We start from the raw sequence: 18,075 nt of genomic DNA on the forward strand, positions 1-18,075 counted from the left end.
TATGGTCTGTCCTAGGACCAGGTAGCATGGACATACTGTATATAATTATGTTTTGGTTTGCTTTAAACTTCTTTCAGGATTAGGTTCGAATTTTGACCTGATATAAAGAAGCTTTGTCATTGTGTCTGGAGTCATGTGAGTGTCATTGAGGGGAAAGTTCAGCTTGCTTTGTCAGTGTTGCACATAATAATCACCTGAATTCCCGGGATCAAGGAATTGTTCTTGCCTGTTTCACCTCTGACCTTTCTGCATCTCTGTGAGAGACCTTGGGGTCCTGTCCAAACTGGATTTGGAAGCATTTTAGTCTCAGTTTAAGAAGTGTGGCGCCAGTATTCCATAGGCCTTTGAGCCAGTGCCTCAAGACTTTTCACAAGTGATCTTTATGATAGCAGCCTGTGATGGAAGGTCTGCCAGTGTTGATTCAGAATGGAGATGAGAAATATCCTGACATGGTAAAAGTCCTCTCAGCAGCCCAGTACTATTTGATGTGGGAGCCCTAGAGCAGCGTGATAGAGAAACAGATCTTTCTTGTGCTGGTCTAGTGGTTTGCCTCCAACAAGACAGGACAAACAAGCGGCAACATCAGTGGAAATGAAATAAAACACTTCAAATGAGTGTAAAAACAACTATGAACTGTGACACAGTAACACAGACTTGAGAACAGAGTTGTGCGTTAGATGAATATATCGAGCATTGAAGATGGAGTTCAACACTGATCAAATTTCCCTTTCTGATTTGAGTCCTAGTGTAAGTCATCGTATCGTATCATCGTATCGTGTCATCGTATTGTAACTTCTTTTTTATGTAGAATTGATTTTAATAATTGCAGACCCCAAAAGTTTGAACTTTACATCTCTTACAAATCTGCATTCAGTCTCTGGTACTCTTGCAAAAATGTCTTTATATACATGTATAGAAGACCACCATTCATAGTTTTTGTGGCATTTACCACACTCTTGGCTCCAACTCCCTCTCATCAGCAGTTTTGGATGATTCAGCACGTTGAATTGGTGTCAGAGGCCATCTATGACAGAAAGCTCAGTACAGAGCTCTTGCTAGGTCCACTTCCTAAAATGCTACTCCTGATGATCATCAAGGAGCAGCTCATGAAATTCAATGACATTGGAAGATAGGGCTGCAAATAATAATTATTGTCATTATTAAATAGGGTTGTAACGATACACGTATCGAAACTGAAACCGCGACACTCAGATTCACAAACCTGTCTCGCGGTGTGAGAAGGCAGAATTGCGACACAACTTACAGTCCAGATCCAGCCCTATGAGCTATAAGTAGCCCCTTTTGCACAGAGACGCCGCATTAAAGGGATATTCCGGTGTAAATTTAATCCATGGTCTAAATCACCGTGAAACTGTGTTAGACTCCCTCTCGAGAGATCAAGTTAGCAGACCGCTAATTTACGGAGTTTTATCAACCTCAGAAACAGCTGCACGACAGCAATACACTGCAGTAAATGGGTCCAAATATAAACCGCCACCAAAAAGCCACAAATAATGCTCAGAACAGCACCAAGCTTCAGCAACAGTACAAATAGCAAATACAAATACCCTATTTGTACTGTCGCTGAACTTTGGTGCTGTTCTGAGCATTAGCCTATTTGTGGTGGTTTGCCAATTCTCCGCCGTTAGTTGTTCACACGGAGCGAAGCACCGCTGGAGTAAAGACGAACCGCTGTGTAATTCACACAGAAAGCTGGCGCTGCGGCTCCTAAAGAGACCTGATGGTACACGCCATGATGATGACGACGTGTGTGTGTTTTCAAGGTGTATCCCCGGTGTCCTCCTGTCAATCTAAACCCACAGATAGTTTATATTCATATGGATGCTGTTTTAATGTGTCGTGATTTAGATCCTGACCCACCAAACATCCTGGAAAGTGACTAATGTTACGTTTTTCGCTCTAAATTACATAATTACTTAATCGCCATCAGTGAACAGGTCGCTGTCTGACTCTGTCACTCGAGAGGACAGAGGCTGTTTTCCGGGGGAAAGTTCACTGAAGTCTCGACCTGGAGGGCTGACCGTCGCAGAGGTTTTTTTCATCACAAACACTTGGCAAGTTAAAGTTTTTTGACGAAGACAGACACTGTTTTTCGGGCAGAAATGTGATGAGGAGTAGGTAGGACATGCGGGAGGACGGACGCTTTTACACTACAGCTGCAGTATTTTTTTCCTCATATAAGCTGCCAAAGACAGTTACAGTTACTATGTTACCTTAGCTTGGTTCTGTAACTTGCTCTGTGGGACATTTCTCTTTATTTAGTTGAGTGAGTCATCTATTCACACTGGTTCAGTCCCAATACTACGCCTCTGATACTATCAGACGAGTATTATATACAGAAGTTATTGAAATGTTACATTAATAACATGTAAATCAAATTGAAAAATTGTATCATTACAGCCCTATTATCAAATAATCTGCTAATCATTAACACGTTTAGTCTATAAAGTTCTTATCACTATTTCCCAGAGCCCCAAGTGGTGTCTTCTGTATTGCTTTTTTCTGTCCAACCAACAGTCCGAAACCCAAAAACATTAATGTCAAAGAAAAGCAGCAAAGTCTTACATTTTCCTATAGAGGCTAGATGCAGCAAATGTTTGAAATTTTTCCTTGAAAAATAACTTCAACATTTATTCAATTGTCTAAATATCAGGCAAATAATTTTTCCATTTCCATCAGCTGTAACACTGCAAAACAAATGACCACACATCAGTTGCTGGTCCTTTCCTGACTCCAATTTGGTCTTTTAGCTTGCAACATGTTATCCCAGTACCTCACTATTCGGCAGGCACGAACAGTTCATAAAAAATCCCTGTCTGACTGCATCTCAAGTAACATTTGTCTCAGATGCATGTTTAATCGAGAGTGGGCAGTGAGGAAACTGTTTGAATTATATTTATTTCTCCTGTCTATTTCTCATATGTGTGATTGTTCTAAATGCCAGCTGATTTACATATTTTATCTTGGTTTGCCCTCTTACTGAGATGACATTTACAACACAATTTGGCTCATGAAATACGGAAACTTTAGATAATTCAATAATCTGTTACATCCGTATAGAAATATTACCCAGGATCATTATGTACCAATGAGCTCCTTGGTGAAATACAAATGCGTTTTGATCTCTTACACAGTGGTAGTTTTTCATAGACTATCAAGCATTGCCAGTGTTAATCCAAAAGCATGTGATCTGACTTAAAACTCAGCACACTTTTGATCTGTAGGATTACTGTGTTTTTCCCAGTCCTTGCCCTCCATTTTTCTTCTCATAGAATTTTTTTCACAGGATTGGAGCTCACTTGGACTCAGTCATTGTAGATCTGTTTTTGTCCTGCAACACTTCCTGATCTAATCAATTTTGATTCCCATTTCCCTCTGCTTTGATCGTAATAATGACAGGAATACCTAAGATCTGAAATTTGTGTGTATATTATCACTATCAATGAAGCATTTTTTGGCTGATTCTCTGGATTAGATGTATGGATGTGTGTTGCATCTTGACAGGTGAGTTTGACAAGGTGATTAATTTTCAGTTCATTCAGTTAATTTCTTCCCTACTACCATTTTTTCTAGAAGTGGGTTTGGGATTGTTGCCTTGCTGCATTTGCTGTATGCATGAATGTAATATAAAATGTAAACCTGCAGGAATTGTTAATTGGGTTTTCAGCGGTGCTGAGCTCTTAAAACTGGCTGAGGAAGCATTTTTTGCTGTTCAGACTTTAGATGAAGCATAGGTGGTCATAGATGTTTAGTAGGGCCAGCGGACACAGTGATAAACTGCTTGATTAGCCCATGATGGGAAACAAAGCTTGGCTATAAAACCCCACGAGTAGGAGGGGAAGTGATAAAGAAAGCACATTGAGTGCAGAGTATGATGGCAACAAAACACTTTTTCCTCCGAGTGCTTCCATGAATTATGAACTTCTGTCCTTAGGTCATGGCTCATTGTTGACTTTTTCCGTTTTGTCTGTAAGTTGAGTAACAGGACAGAAAGGGAAAGGAGAATATGTCTAGTCTTATGTATCCTGGAGTTATTTATTTGTATACTTTTGCTTTCCCATGTTCTTGTAAAATATGTTAATTGTATGAGCTACTGCAAATGCTCAGTCTCATTGGATAGTGATCTTAACTTTTTACAGATGATCATTAACAATGTTGATACTGAAACACTTTGTTAATTCTTATAATGTATGTGTCTTCAAACATGACTAAGCCCATACTACTGTCGAAATATTGTGGTGTGGCAATGAGGTTTGTAAGACTAAACTTCACTGATGATTGGGTCATTCTGTACCAACCCACCAAGAAACCTGCCACTTGAAAATAATAGATTTTCTTTACGCAAATCATGTGAAATCTAAATTCACGAACCTTACAAAATCCTTTAGCTCTACTTTAATATTTTTACTTTTCTGACCTTATTTTTGACACCATCAACTCAGCCAATCTTAAAAGGTCAACGTTTTCCATTAGTTTTGGCAGTCTTGTGACAGTTTCTTTATTTAGGCTTTTTCTGATACAAAAGGGCTTCATGGTCTCACTATCACATCAAACTGTTGATGTCCCTTTTGCAGTAATCCACACAAATCTGTTTCAGTAAGACTTGCTTCATTGTTTTTTAATGCTACTAGTAAGTGGTGTCAAGTATTGGCTTAGAAAAGTTGCAAACTAATAGGGCTGTAATCAACCAAAGAAATCCTTGGTCATCTTAAGCCGTGAAATTTCGACTAAAAATCGACTAAATGGGGGGGGGGGGAGATGTGTCTTGGTAGCCTTCCGCCTAATTAATTAAAAATAAACATGAAGACGAGTAGTCTATTTGCTTTAGATTAAATCGTTTTGACCCTATTCGAGTCTGTCTCTGACAGCGTTTTGCATCACGTGCATCTGCGCAATATCATAGCCCATGATTTCTGAAAATATACTATGTCAACTGGTGATATCAGCACAAGAACTGTTGAGGAATATTTAGACAATTGTTTTTGTCATGTTACAATAATTGACAGACACTATCATTTTGCTCTGTGCGTGTCCTCGCACAGAGCGAGACTGAACACAGGAGCTCAGCTTCGTGGCTGAGACACGAACTATTAACCTAAAACTTTTACTCTTAAACACAAAAGGCAAGTCCACTTTAAGAAAAAATAAATGTTCATAAACTTAGAACGGATGTAGCAGACAAGTCAGCTTAGCGTTTTTAGGTGATATGCCATGTTTGTAGTTGAGCTGTGATATACACAGTGTTATATAAGTGTTGCTTGCAAACTCTGCATTTGACTTTTTTTCCATTTTTATAAAATGCTGCCACACTGCTGATGTCTCTGAGATGGTAGAATAGGAATGACTGTAAATGAAACACTTGAATAAATAATTATTTTTTTTTGGCTTTTACATTTTATTAGACAAAAACAGCATACAAGTATAGGGCAACCGACTGGAAAGACATGAATGGAAGCTTATGCCATGTGTGACAGATATAAAAAAGTTTCAGCTCCTTCAGGTACACAACATGTCATTATGAGTAGGCGAATATACATATACACAAACAAACATAGACAGCCACAAAGACAAACAAACAGTGCTGTCTTAGACAAAAACAACCATAACAACAAGAACATGAGGGGATGGGGCCATATCATTCATAAACACAAGAATCATATATGATATACAAAAATAAGAATGGGGGGAATCCCCCCAGAGACAGCATCCAGTTTTAACATTCCACCACAGCAGCATCATTAACATCGAGTGCAAAGTAATTCAGGTAGCCCACTATATGATCCATGCTGTGTTTTTTCACTTATGGTCTACCATGCCCTTCAACACAATGGTAGCTAGTCTTGAACCAATATAAGTCAGGAATGGGGACCAGATTCGATAGAATACCTCAGTCACACATCTGGACCTGTATGTCAAGTATTCCATGGGCAACATGTCAAAAATAACCTTATGCCATCCAGCTATTGTGGGGGGTTTACAGTCTATCCATTTCAGTAATATGTTCTTCCTTGCACAAAAAGTGAGAATAGAGAAGAGTCTTTTGGAATGTGCACTTTTAAGTTGTGTGTCCGCCAGTCCAAACAGTAGACACATCTGATTTTTTTTAGGTTTAATGTCAAAAATTAACTGTAGTCGATTTTCTACATCTTGCCAGTATTTGTCAGTGTATCTACAAATCCAGACACAATGAATAAAACTCCCTACCTCAACATTACACTTAGTGCACAATTCTGATTTACTGTTATCTAGTTTGTGTCTAAACTGGGGAGTGATCTGTAAACGATGGAGGAGTCTAAATTGGGTTTCTCTTGTCCTATTACAGACCGAGATGTTGTTTGCTGATTCCCATATCCGTCCCCATACCGCCTCGTCAACATCCATATTTAGATCATAAGTCCAATCTCTGCTCATGAAAGCAGGTTTACCCTTGTCATATTTAAGAAGTGCCTGATATCCAAGACCCAGAATACCTTTCTTCTTGCCTGCAGTGATTATCTTTTCTAATGGGGAGAGTTGGTAAGAGATCCCTGCTTCTTTTTGACTGTTTAAAAAGCTCTGTATCTGAAGAAACCTAAAAAATTCATTTTGTGGAAGATTGTACTTTTTACACAATTGACGGAATGATAGCATTGCATTTTTTTCATATAGGTGCCCAATAGTAAAGATGCCTTTACGTCTCCATAACTCAAAGCCCCTGTCCTTAGAGCCAGGACAAAAATCTATGGTAGCCCACACCGGTGAAAGGGAGGAGAACTGTCCCTCGAGGCCCTCCAATTTCTTTATATCCCTCCAATCTTTAATAGTTGTATTTATAATCATGTTGTCACCGACAGAATTTTTAATCTTTTTTTGATCAGAAGCAAACAGGAGACCACGCAAGGGGCAGTCAACCTGTGAGGACTCGAAGTCCAGCCATGTAAAATCATTATCATTTTGGATCCAGTCAGCAATGTAACGCAGCTGCGAGGCCAGCTGGTACAGCCTGATGTCAGGAACTGACAGGCCACCTTTCTCTTTAGGCTTCATAAGTCTAGCTAAGCTCATACGGGGTCTTTTTTCTGTTCCATATAAATGCGCTAAGTCGACCATTCAGTTCGTTGATCACTTTTTTAGGGAGCAAAATTGGAAGCATCTGAAATACATATAGAAGTTTGGGTAAAATATTCATTTTAAGTAATGAAGACCTGCCTAACATTGATAGCGGCAAGGAAGTCCACCTTTCAAGGTCCTCATATATACGTTTAAGTAAAGGTGTAAGATTTTCCGCATATAATTGGTGAAGGGATGGAGTTATCGCAATACCTAGATATGTAAAACCCTGTGGTGTCCATCTGAATGGGCAATATAGAGGGGGGTGATATATTTGTGTGGCGGAGACCACCCAGAGAAAATGCTTCTGATTTTGAAAAATTTATTTTGTAACCCGAAAATTGACTGAAACAGCCAATCAGGTCTAGCACTGCTGGTATTGAAACTTCTGGCTTGGTGAGAAACAGGAGAACATCGTCAGCATACAGAGATATTTTGTGAGTTTTTTCACCAACTGAGATACCAGAGATAGAGGGGGCTCGCCTGATAGCCTCTGTCAAAGGCTCAATAGCAATTGCGAATAATAATGGGGACAGAGGGCACCCCTGTCTAGTACCCCAATGCAGCTGGAAATAAGAAAATATCATGCCATTGGTTAGTACAGCTGACAATGGGTTATCATATAATAGTTTCACCCAGCTAAGAAATGTTTCACCTAGGCCCAGTGTTTGCAAAGTAGAGAAGAGATCTGGCCATTCGACCCGATCAAAGGCCTTCTCGACGTCCAGACTAATTACTATACAGTCAAGTTTCATAGATTGGGACAGCTGGATAACATTGAGAAGACTCCTCATATTACTACATGAATTTCTGCCAGTAATAAATCCTGTTTGGTCATTGTTAATAATACAAGGCAAGACTGTTTCCAGACGCAGAGCGAGGGTCTTGGACAACAACTTAAGATCTGTGTTTAGCAAGCTTATAGGCCTATAAGATGCACATTCGTTGTCAGCCTTTCCTTTTTTCAATATAAGGCTAATATTGGCCTCCGTTAGTGACCTTGGAAGAGATCTATTCTTCAAGGAGTCATGAAACATATTGAGCAAGGGTTGTATAAGTAATGAATTAAATTCCTTATAAAATTCACAACCAAATCCGTCCGGCCATGGTGCTTTACCTGCTTGAAGAGAGTGTAGAGGAGCCGTAACCTCCTGCTCTGTTATCGGTCCATTAAAGTCCGTGTAAACCAAAATCAGCCATTTTCTTCTAAACACATTAAACGGGTCATAAATGTGTTTACTTAAAACATGTAAAAGCCATTCGGCCATGTAGAATTTAATTTTGGAGCTAGGCTCACAAACAGTTTTTCAACATTTCTGTGTTCAGGATTTAATGGGCGGGTCAGAAATCATGCAAATCATGGCCGCGTTAGGTAACGCGGCCATATGATTTGCATAAACCCCGCCCTGCTGCGGAAGTGGTATAAATATGTTCAGCGCATCGGCTTCAGCGGTTCTCCCACTCACTCTCCAGTTTCGGATTGCATTGCTTACAATAGTTTGCAGCTAGCTAACCAGCCAACCAGTCAGCTAACCAGCCATGTCTCCTCCACATCGCTCTGCATCTTTCCTGGATGCCACAGTGTGCAGGGTGACTGCGCTGTTAGCTTATTTAAGTTTCCTTCGGATGAAACGTAAGGAAACGGGGGAGTCCATTGACGCTGGTCAACTCCGTCCCCGGCTTGCATCCTCTCTTCCGCCAACGAGGAGATGTGACCGCTGCTGACCGCCGCTGACACTCTCCGTCCTGCTGACGGCGGGTCCCACCGGCATGATGTGGCCGCGCCGCAGCCGGCCCTCCGTCCCGCTAACGGCGGGTCCCACCGGCGGTATGTGGAGGTAGTATCAGGGCCGCATTATTGGTGAGCCGTCCCAGTGTGAACGGATAATCCGGAGGCGCGGAGCGAGGGCGTGTCGGTCTGACAGTCTAACTGCACAGGTCCTTCACTCAACTAAATACAGAGAAATGTCCCACAAAGCAACGTTACATGACCGAACAAAAGTAACGTAGTAACTATAACTGTCTTTAGCAACCTATATGAGGAAAACAAATCCCACAGCTGTATGTGGAGAAGCGTCTGTCCTCCTGTCCGTCCCCTCCCTGTCCTCCCGACTCTTCCTCACATTTCTGCTCACAAAACAGCGTCTGTCACGCTTGTCACAAGAGTGTTTAACTCACCGAGTGTTTGACGAAAATAAATCACCGCGACCGCCAGCCCTCCTGACCGAGACTTAAGGAAACTGTCTCCCAGAAAACAGCCTCCGTCCCCGCGAGTGACAGAGTCAGACAGCGTCCTGTTTACTGACGGTGATTATGTATAATTATGTAATTTAGCGCGTAAAACTTCACTCCGTCACTTTCCAGGATGTGGATCTCAATCAATACACGTTATAACAGCATCTATATGATTATAAACTGTCCGCGGGTTTAGATAGACAAGGGGAACACCTGGGGAACACCTGGGGAGACACCGACGTCATTAACATGACGTGTAGCCCCCGCCGCATGGGCGTGGTTCCAGCGCCTCTAACTGACACGCCCCCAGCGTTTCACAGCAGAAAGAAGTGCTTGTTTTTCCATGATTTAGAGACCTAATTTTATATACTTAACAATTTTTTTAATCTTTCAAATTTGGCTCAGTGGTCAATGATACATGTTTCTTTGGTGTGACAAACTCATAACACAATTTTTTTGCCGCTTTACACGGACTTTAAGTGTTTCTTTCTGTAGATCTGTGAACTCAGGTCGGGCCAAATTAGACAAGAATAAATCAGAGAACTTCTGATCTGGGACAGGCTGGTTGCTCTCATATAATTGATTATAATATGCCTCAAATACTTTGTTAATATTATCTAAATCGATTCTTCTTTTACCTCCACCATCTTTAATAGCTGAGATACAATGTGAGTCCGATTTCTTATTAACCAACCTAGCCAGATATTTATTAGGCTTATTTCCGAATTCATATAGCCTCTGTCTTGCCAGTCTGATACTCTGTTCAGCTTTATGTGTGAGTAAGGAATTTAAAGAAGCTTTGACAGCCAACATTGCTTCAAGATTGATGTCTGAGGGATTTTTAGCATATGTTCCTTCAGCCTCTGACAATAAATAAATATTTAACAAACCACCGGACCTAGGCCTTCTAGTACGTCCTTCAATCTGTTTGTCTATAGTGGGTTGGGCTAATCTAAAATAGTGAAAACAAGGGGGGTGTTCTGAAGACACACTGTTACCTGTGAAACAGGGGTGCTCTGAAAACACCCCCATTAGCACTTGGTACTTTCCTCCTGATGAAGTCAAATATGCCATATGCAGGACACACAGCATTGGGATGGAGAGGACCCGCTGCGTGTTTACGCACTACCAAAGCAGCATGTAATTAACACGGCAAAAATCGACCAATCAGAATTTTGGTAGAGCCAGAACGTATCGACCAATAAATCGACAAGTCGACTAGGAGATTACAAACGATTATTATTATTATTATTATTATTATTATTATTATTATTCAAACGATTAATCTAGCGATTATTTTTTCTTTTAGTCGTCTGAGCTAAGGATTAGTTTTTCAGTTACCGATTATTTCACATTACTTGATCAATGTAACTATTCATGAAATCCTCCTGAGACCCAGGAAAAATTGTTTTTTTAATTACCAATTATTTTTTTTTTTACATAAATTTAGCGTTGGGGTGGTAAAAAAAAAACATATTGCAAAGAATTTTTTTTTAAACTTAAGTTTATTTAAATTTACAACATATCCACTGTAGTGGACAACAGGACTTACTTGTTCACAAACGTGAAACGTTTAAAGGCTGAGTTTGGACATGGAAAGTTCCACTGGAATCATCCAGTAAAATACAACACCAAATACAAAACAAACGGCAAAGATAGATTTATCTTTTTGTAACCATTACACCTGAATCTTTTGCAATTTCTTTATTAGACGTTTGAAACTTGATGGTATTATCCTCTGATAGATCTACACCAATCAGGCATAACATTATGACCACTGACAGGCGAAGTGATTAATACTGATTATCTCTTCCTCTCTTCACACGACTCATCATACGACAGTTGACAGCACACCTTCAGGGGTCTCGTGGAGTCCATGCCTCGATGTGTTAGAGCTGTTTTGGCAGCAAAAGGGGGACCAATGCAGTATTAGGCAGGTCGTCATAATGTTATGCCTGATTGGTGTATGTCTGAATTTCACTTAATGATTCTATTAAGAATCCTCTCTGCCTCCGTCATAGAGCTGTCTACTGAAAAAATGTGAAACAAACATAAGTACAAAGTCCCAATGTCCAGTACAGAGGACATTTATAAATTAGCTATTTTTCAAAGGAAAATAAATAAGCTCAGCTCTGAGATGTTTACTTACATAAAACAATTGAAAAATAACATTATTTGTTTTGAATTATGAATATCATGCTTACCTTTCTATTTTCCATATAATGTGCTTTCTGGGACCGCAGCCATTTTGAAAAGGCATGCAAGTTGGCAAGGCCAAACCCCCCACATGTGATGTCATTTTAAAGCTCCAGTTGTCCTCTGTAAGGATAGTATATTATGAGAGATGTTAGCAAAAATGTAATGTCCACTAAAGTGGACAAAAATGAATTGCTGGGTCTCAGGAGGATATGGATATCAAAACATTTCTTGTTAACATTTCAATATTTATTAAACATTTCTTTAACATGACACATAGAGCATTGCTCCTCAAGAATCTCTCCAAAACAGTACGGTTATGTTCCTACTGTGAGACCGAAAGACATGGGCATAATTATGTCAGTGTTAGCTTCCCTACAACCGGACATGCTAAAAATTCTTCTTACTGGACACGAACGTTAGGTACGAACCTGTTTTGCCTTGTATTGTTTATGTAGAACATACAGAAGCTACATGTCGGCACAGGATAAATGTTATGTTAACTTATGGGATTTCAAAAAAATCACAAATTAATTGGTGTTCAGTGGGGCTACCGAAGAGTTGATACACAGGTCCTTCACTCAACTAAATACAGACAAATGTCCCACAAAGCAACGTAACATAACCAAACAAAAGTAACGTAGTAACTGTAACTGTCTTTGGTATCTTACATGGGGAAAAAAATACCGCAGTTGTACGGGTAGAAGTGTCCGTCCTCCCACCTGTCCTACCAACTTTTCCACATTTCTGCTTGAAAAACAGCGTGTCACCGGCAAAAGACTTTAACTCACTCAAGTGGCTGTGTAAACATATAAACATATAAAACACCGCAACGGTCAGCCCTCCTATCCGAGACTTCAGTGAACTTTACCCTGGAAAACAACTCTCCGAGTGACAGAGTCAGACAGTGTCAGGTTAACTGATGGCAATTGTGTAATTTAGAGCGAAAAATGTAGCTTTGACGCTTTCCAGGATATTTGGTGGGTCAGGATCTCAGTCACTACACATTATAACAGCATCCATGTGATTTATAAACTGTCTAGTTTTAGATTGACAGGAGGACACCTGGGGAAACTGTCACTTATTGATGCAGCATCTCTGTGTGAAAGGGGCTATTCTCAGCCCCTGCGGGTCCTACTACCTCCAGATATTCGCCTTGGTTGTTTGGGACGACGTGTTGACGCAAATTATTCATGTCAATGAATTTGTCATTGATTACGTCGATGCGTCGTCCAAACCATTACAAGCTTTAACCTGTTTGCCAGAACTCCTTGAGACCAAATAAGTCCCTCCCCATAGCCAACTGGAACTACTACACCTGACAGGGTTCTCCCCAGACGGTGGAACAGCGGCGCTGCGCCGCTCTACCGCTCGGTCAGCGCCGCTATACTCCGCGCGTGACAGTGTCGAGCGTCTGCCGTCCGTCCGCCCGCCGTCCCCCGGTTGACGTCTAGGAGCTCCCGGCTGACGGCGATGAGCGTCCGTCCGTCCCCCGGCTGACGGAGTTGATGACCGGCTGTCCGTACGTCCGTGTCTCCCCCCCCCCCCGGACTGACGGTGCGCCGCTATACTAAGAATTTCTGGGGAGAACCCTGCCTGAGGTTGAGCCTCTGAAGGCCGCTGGCAAACCAAGCCCAATCCAAAAGGTCTACTTGTTCAGCTTGACGCAGCAATTTATTCCATGTTGCAAAGAATTCCTGAGATTTCTTGGATCTTTGGTGCAAATTTCAAGCAGTAGATAAAACAGTTTTACAAAAAAAATGCTAGTTGTAGCCCTATTCCCACAGCTGTAAAAACATTGATTCTGTGTATGACGTATGAATGTTTGTTAAAGGTCCATTTACTTACATTACGTCCAATTCAATAACAGCAGGTAATGAGTTGGAGGGACATAGAGCTCACAGCACAGTCAGATAATTTGATAAATAATTCACGTCATAATACATTTGCCAATGGGCTGTGTAAAAGTTGTTCTTGATCATAGAATCAGATTCTACCCCTGATGTAGTTTGATACTGACATTGTCAAATTTCTTTTCAGGAATACTGATGATTGGCTTGTTTAATCTTGTAGTTTGAAAAAGATCAACAGCTGCCTCTTTTGTTTTTTTTCCCCCAAGCCAGTGTTGCTTATTAATACAATAGCAGACTAATCAAATGAGAGACAACAATGTGGCTTTAGGCTGGGCTGGAGGAATCTATAAATATCTCTGAAGTCATGCTTACTCCTGGAGGCCCTAGCAGGGTCCTCTATCCTCCAGTAAAACAACTGGTGTCTCCTGTCATCCCCATATTCACAAAAGGAGACACAACTCTGTTTTTGTTGCTCTTGTTATGTGTCTAGTTCTAGTTTTCTAGTTGGAAAAAGGGTTGGGAGGAGTCATCTGACAGTTTTTTCATATTTTGGTTATTTTCTCAAGACATCTCTTAGCATGTTGGCATCAACAGTAGCTACAGTCTTTAGTCACTGTGGGAAATAATTACTGAGAATGCAGCGTAATAAATGAACAGGGTCAGCATAGAACTCGATTAGCAACAATTAGTAAAAGTCCAGAGAAGCATAGATGGTGGGAACGTAAAAATGTAATTCTGAACTTCACAAGATTGGAAATGTTTCACTCACTCTCCTGTGTGGTCTAGTCCAGTGGTTCCCAACCTGGGGTCCGGGCCCCCCCTAGGGGGGCGCCAGAGATCGCAGGGGGGGCGCACAACTTTGTATGCTCTGAGGTTGTGAGGTTACCAGAATTATATCTGTGCACATTAAATGTATAAAATCCCAATAACATACCCAACTGGATAATCAAAACTCTGTATAATCCAAATTGAATGTATTTTTGGTCCACATTTAAATTCATTAAGCTATTTATCACAAACACCCCTATGAGGTAGGCAGGTAGGTAGGTAAACTGTGTGTGTGTGTGTGTTTGTGTGTGATATACCTGATGACACAAAAAAGGAAGAAATGTATCTATATACAATGTAAAACAAGGAGAATAAGAGCAAAAACCTACAACTGTTGTTTATTTTTGCAAATAAAAGTTTGTAATTAATCACTTTATTCTTTTAGTGTATGCGGGTTGGGGTTGGGGGGGCCTGGCTTTTCTGCTACACAGGCAAGGTGGGCTTCAAGGAAAAAAGGTTGGGAACCACTGGTCTAGTCAATGATATTTTGTCCTAAAATGTACATTAGTGATGACATACTTTCGATATTGTCTGGTGGGGTATTCCATGATGCTGAGAGTTTATTATTGGACTTCAATTCAAACTGAATTTCAGACAGTTCATCCATTTTAATTTAATTTCTCAACTTTGTTAAAAAAGTCATTGCAGTAGGGGCAACCAGATAAAACTAAACGGTCGTCAGTGGTTCACATTTGTTCACCTGAGGCCAATTAAAGTAAATTGAACTCACTTTCATAGTGATTGGTCATTTAGAAGAAGTCTAAAGCACTTTGTTATCTTGCTGAATCATACTTAAAAGACAGTCCTAGCCAGTACTTGGTAATAATAAATGAACACTTTGGCATGCGCTCTTACATTACATTGTTGATTTGACAAACATCAGCTCAGTACACATTAACCATTATTGTTTTTCCTTTTGGAGGATAAGTTACTGTTTTGTGGAAGTCCCTTTTTCATTCAGCCTCCAGGTTATCATGTTCAGTTTAGTGGAAAGGCCTGAAGTTCCTCAGCACAAACTTTTATTGTTATGTATATTTTTGTGATTTTATTTTTGTGATTTTTTTTTTTTGTTCAAAATTATTTTTTTTCCTCCTACCCAGGGTTCCAGGTTGGTGTGGTGAGAGAGCAAGCTAATTGCGGGGAGGAGGACCGCCTGGGGCATCGTGTCCCTGGCTCACAAGGTAGGGTCACGCCAATCAACCAGAAGCTGAGTTTGCACTAATTACACTTGTTGTATAATGTTTAGACATTGCAGTGATCTGGCACTGTAGTCCTATGTAGCCAAATTATCAGACACATCATCCACAAACATCCACCCTCAAAGAGCCAGACCAGTTGTAAATGACATGGACCTGATTGCAAGGCATATATATTAACTATGTGAAGTAAATTCACTAGCACCTAGAACTTTACACAGTTGGTTGATTTATGTGACAAGGGTTTATTCTGGATTGTTTCTTCATATTTATAATGCACATTATTTCTGTGACCGTTCTCTATCTGTTCTGTTGTGCAAGTTCACCTGAAATAAAGTATACCCTCTCCTTGACCTAAGTTACCTATTGATACTTGAGCCATAAACAGGGAAAACATGTCTGGCTTTTCAGCCACCAAGGTTTAACTTTGGCTTCTTTTGTGTTCGGAGCCTGTAATTATAGAACCCTGTACGTTCCCTGAGGTCACAACCCTCTTCTGTCTGAACAGATGATTCCAACATAACAGACGTGTATGTAACAATTTTTGGTCACAGTAACCACAGAAGCTTGATACTTTTAAATCCTTTTTGGGATTGAGTGTTGTTGCTGAGTCACCATGCTAAGACAACAGTTTAGCCAGAGTTTATCCATGCTGCCCGGGTGTCTGTAATTCCAGTCATAGCACAAATCTGGGAGGGAATGTTCTTGTTGCGCTGCACCCACTGCCTAGCGCCGGCCAGGGGGCTGCTATTGTAAAATACTAGGAAGGGCTTGGTCCTAAGCAAAATATCCCGCTGTATGCCAGAGAAAAGGTCCACACGGGTGCAGTTGGCAGATAAAATCTGCATGTGAGTGGCAGTGATACAGGACTAGTTGATGTTGGACGGTGGTAGGGGCAGTAGCAGGGTGGCGCTATGGGCACTGTGCCCTGATACACCATGCCAGCACCCCTCAGTGTCAAAATGTTTGAACTCTCTTGTGTTTGTTTCACTTCATGTCTTTTTTATTTTTGTTTTATTCTGTGTGTGTCCACCCTACTGTCAAAGGTATGTCTGGCACCAGCTCTGACAGAGGCCCCAGTGTACCCAATAGACTAATTGATTACCTAACTTCTGAACTTAAAGCCAGTAGCCTAATTAACCTCTCAGTCATACTACTTACTTTGTTTGACTCCACACACATTGAGCTTTACTGTTTCTCTGTAATTCAATGCCTGAGCAACAAAATGGCAAAGTAACCTGTTGGACCTTGCTTGTGCTTTTAGCCACTGAGACAGATTGTCTGCAGGTAACCTGTATTTTCAAGGGCCTGTTCATCTTTTGACCTAGATGCCTCACTCAGTATCGATGCAGAATTCACACACACACATACACACGGACACAAAGTGACAGCGTGCCTTCCTTGGCAGACGCCTAGTCTTCGGGGACAACTGAGAGGAGGAAATGGGGACGAGCTTGATATTGGGTAACACACATAAATGATGACTCAGTTCGTTTGTGTCGGGTGTGTGACACTCTTAAGAGATAATCTCAGGTGTTTTGAGGCCGAGCAGCTGTCTGGGGAGTGCTGTGCTTTCCTGTAGTTGGATCGAGTCCCTTGTGCTCCAGTGAACTGCTTACCTCCGTTAGGCTTCCTGCACTTTGTATCAACAGAGGGTGATTTCTTCTTTCACTATTACTCTTACCATAGATAGTTGAATAGTTCGCATTGGGTTAAATAGGCATGAGTTAAAATAAAACTCTCGCTAAAATGCAACCTAGGCTTTTTTTGTGAATCTATATGAGTCAAACCTTCGTGTAAAAGCATAATTACGATGAAAGAGGCCCTTTTAAGATTTACCGTATTTTCCTTTTTGGGTCAAACTCACTTTCTCAGTGCAAGGGGTACTTTTACAATAGCAATTTTTAAAACACTAAGAAGGCTCGACACAACATGAAACTTTGCTCGTAGTATCACCAGGGTCTCTACACATGAACACGAGCATTGAGAAGATTGTTTGTGTACACAGAGTTTGCTAAAAAGAAAGTTTTTGGACAACTCACGTTAGCATGTTTCCTCCGCTCACTGCTGTCCTGCCAGTGAGAAGTTTCGAGCTCCAAATGTGACGTGACATGGAGGACAGTTAAGGTGGACCACTCCTAAGGCTTAGTTCCACATAAATGCACGGATAATTTGTTGTTTTGTCGTTGACGAAAAACAATATTGACCTTGCGGTTGAAAAAGGAGCCTCATATAAGAAACAATGCTAAAATAAAAAGCCAGAAAAGTCACATGAGATATCGTGTGGATAGTTGTTGCCGTAAGACAGTAGCAGTCCTCAAACTCTCCTCAAAGTTAGGTCACATTCTGAGATCGATACTTCTCGGCTGCCATGACGACTGTGAGCGGAAGGTGAGGTGTTAGAAAAACTTTATTTTTAGCAAACCCTGTGTACACAAACAATGTTCTCAATGCTCGTGTTCATGTGTAGAGACCCTGGTGATACTACAAGCAAACTTTCATGTTGTGTTGAGCCTTCTTAGTGTTTTAAAAATAGCGATTTTGATGCTATCGTAAAAGTGCCCCTTGCACTGAGAAAATGAGCTTGACCCGAAAACGAAAATACAGTTAATCTTAAAAGTGCCTCTTTCGTCGTAATTATGCTTTTACCCGAAGGT

At 40.8% G+C, this 18,075-nt stretch overlaps 1 protein-coding gene across 2 annotated transcripts in view; it reads left to right on the forward strand.

Moving 5' to 3' along the window:
- Positions 1–18,075, forward strand: part of atp13a3 (ATPase 13A3) — a 53,516-nt gene that overhangs the window by 5,828 nt on the left and 29,613 nt on the right. For both annotated transcript variants that reach the window (XM_030432999.1, XM_030432998.1), the window contains exon 2: positions 15,323–15,403. The gene's annotated coding sequence lies outside the window, so the exon portion shown is untranslated. The remainder of the gene's footprint in view (positions 1–15,322; positions 15,404–18,075) is intronic.

This window comes from Sparus aurata, chromosome 11 (genome assembly GCF_900880675.1).
Source record: "Sparus aurata chromosome 11, fSpaAur1.1, whole genome shotgun sequence".
Lineage (NCBI taxonomy): Eukaryota > Metazoa > Chordata > Actinopteri > Spariformes > Sparidae > Sparus > Sparus aurata.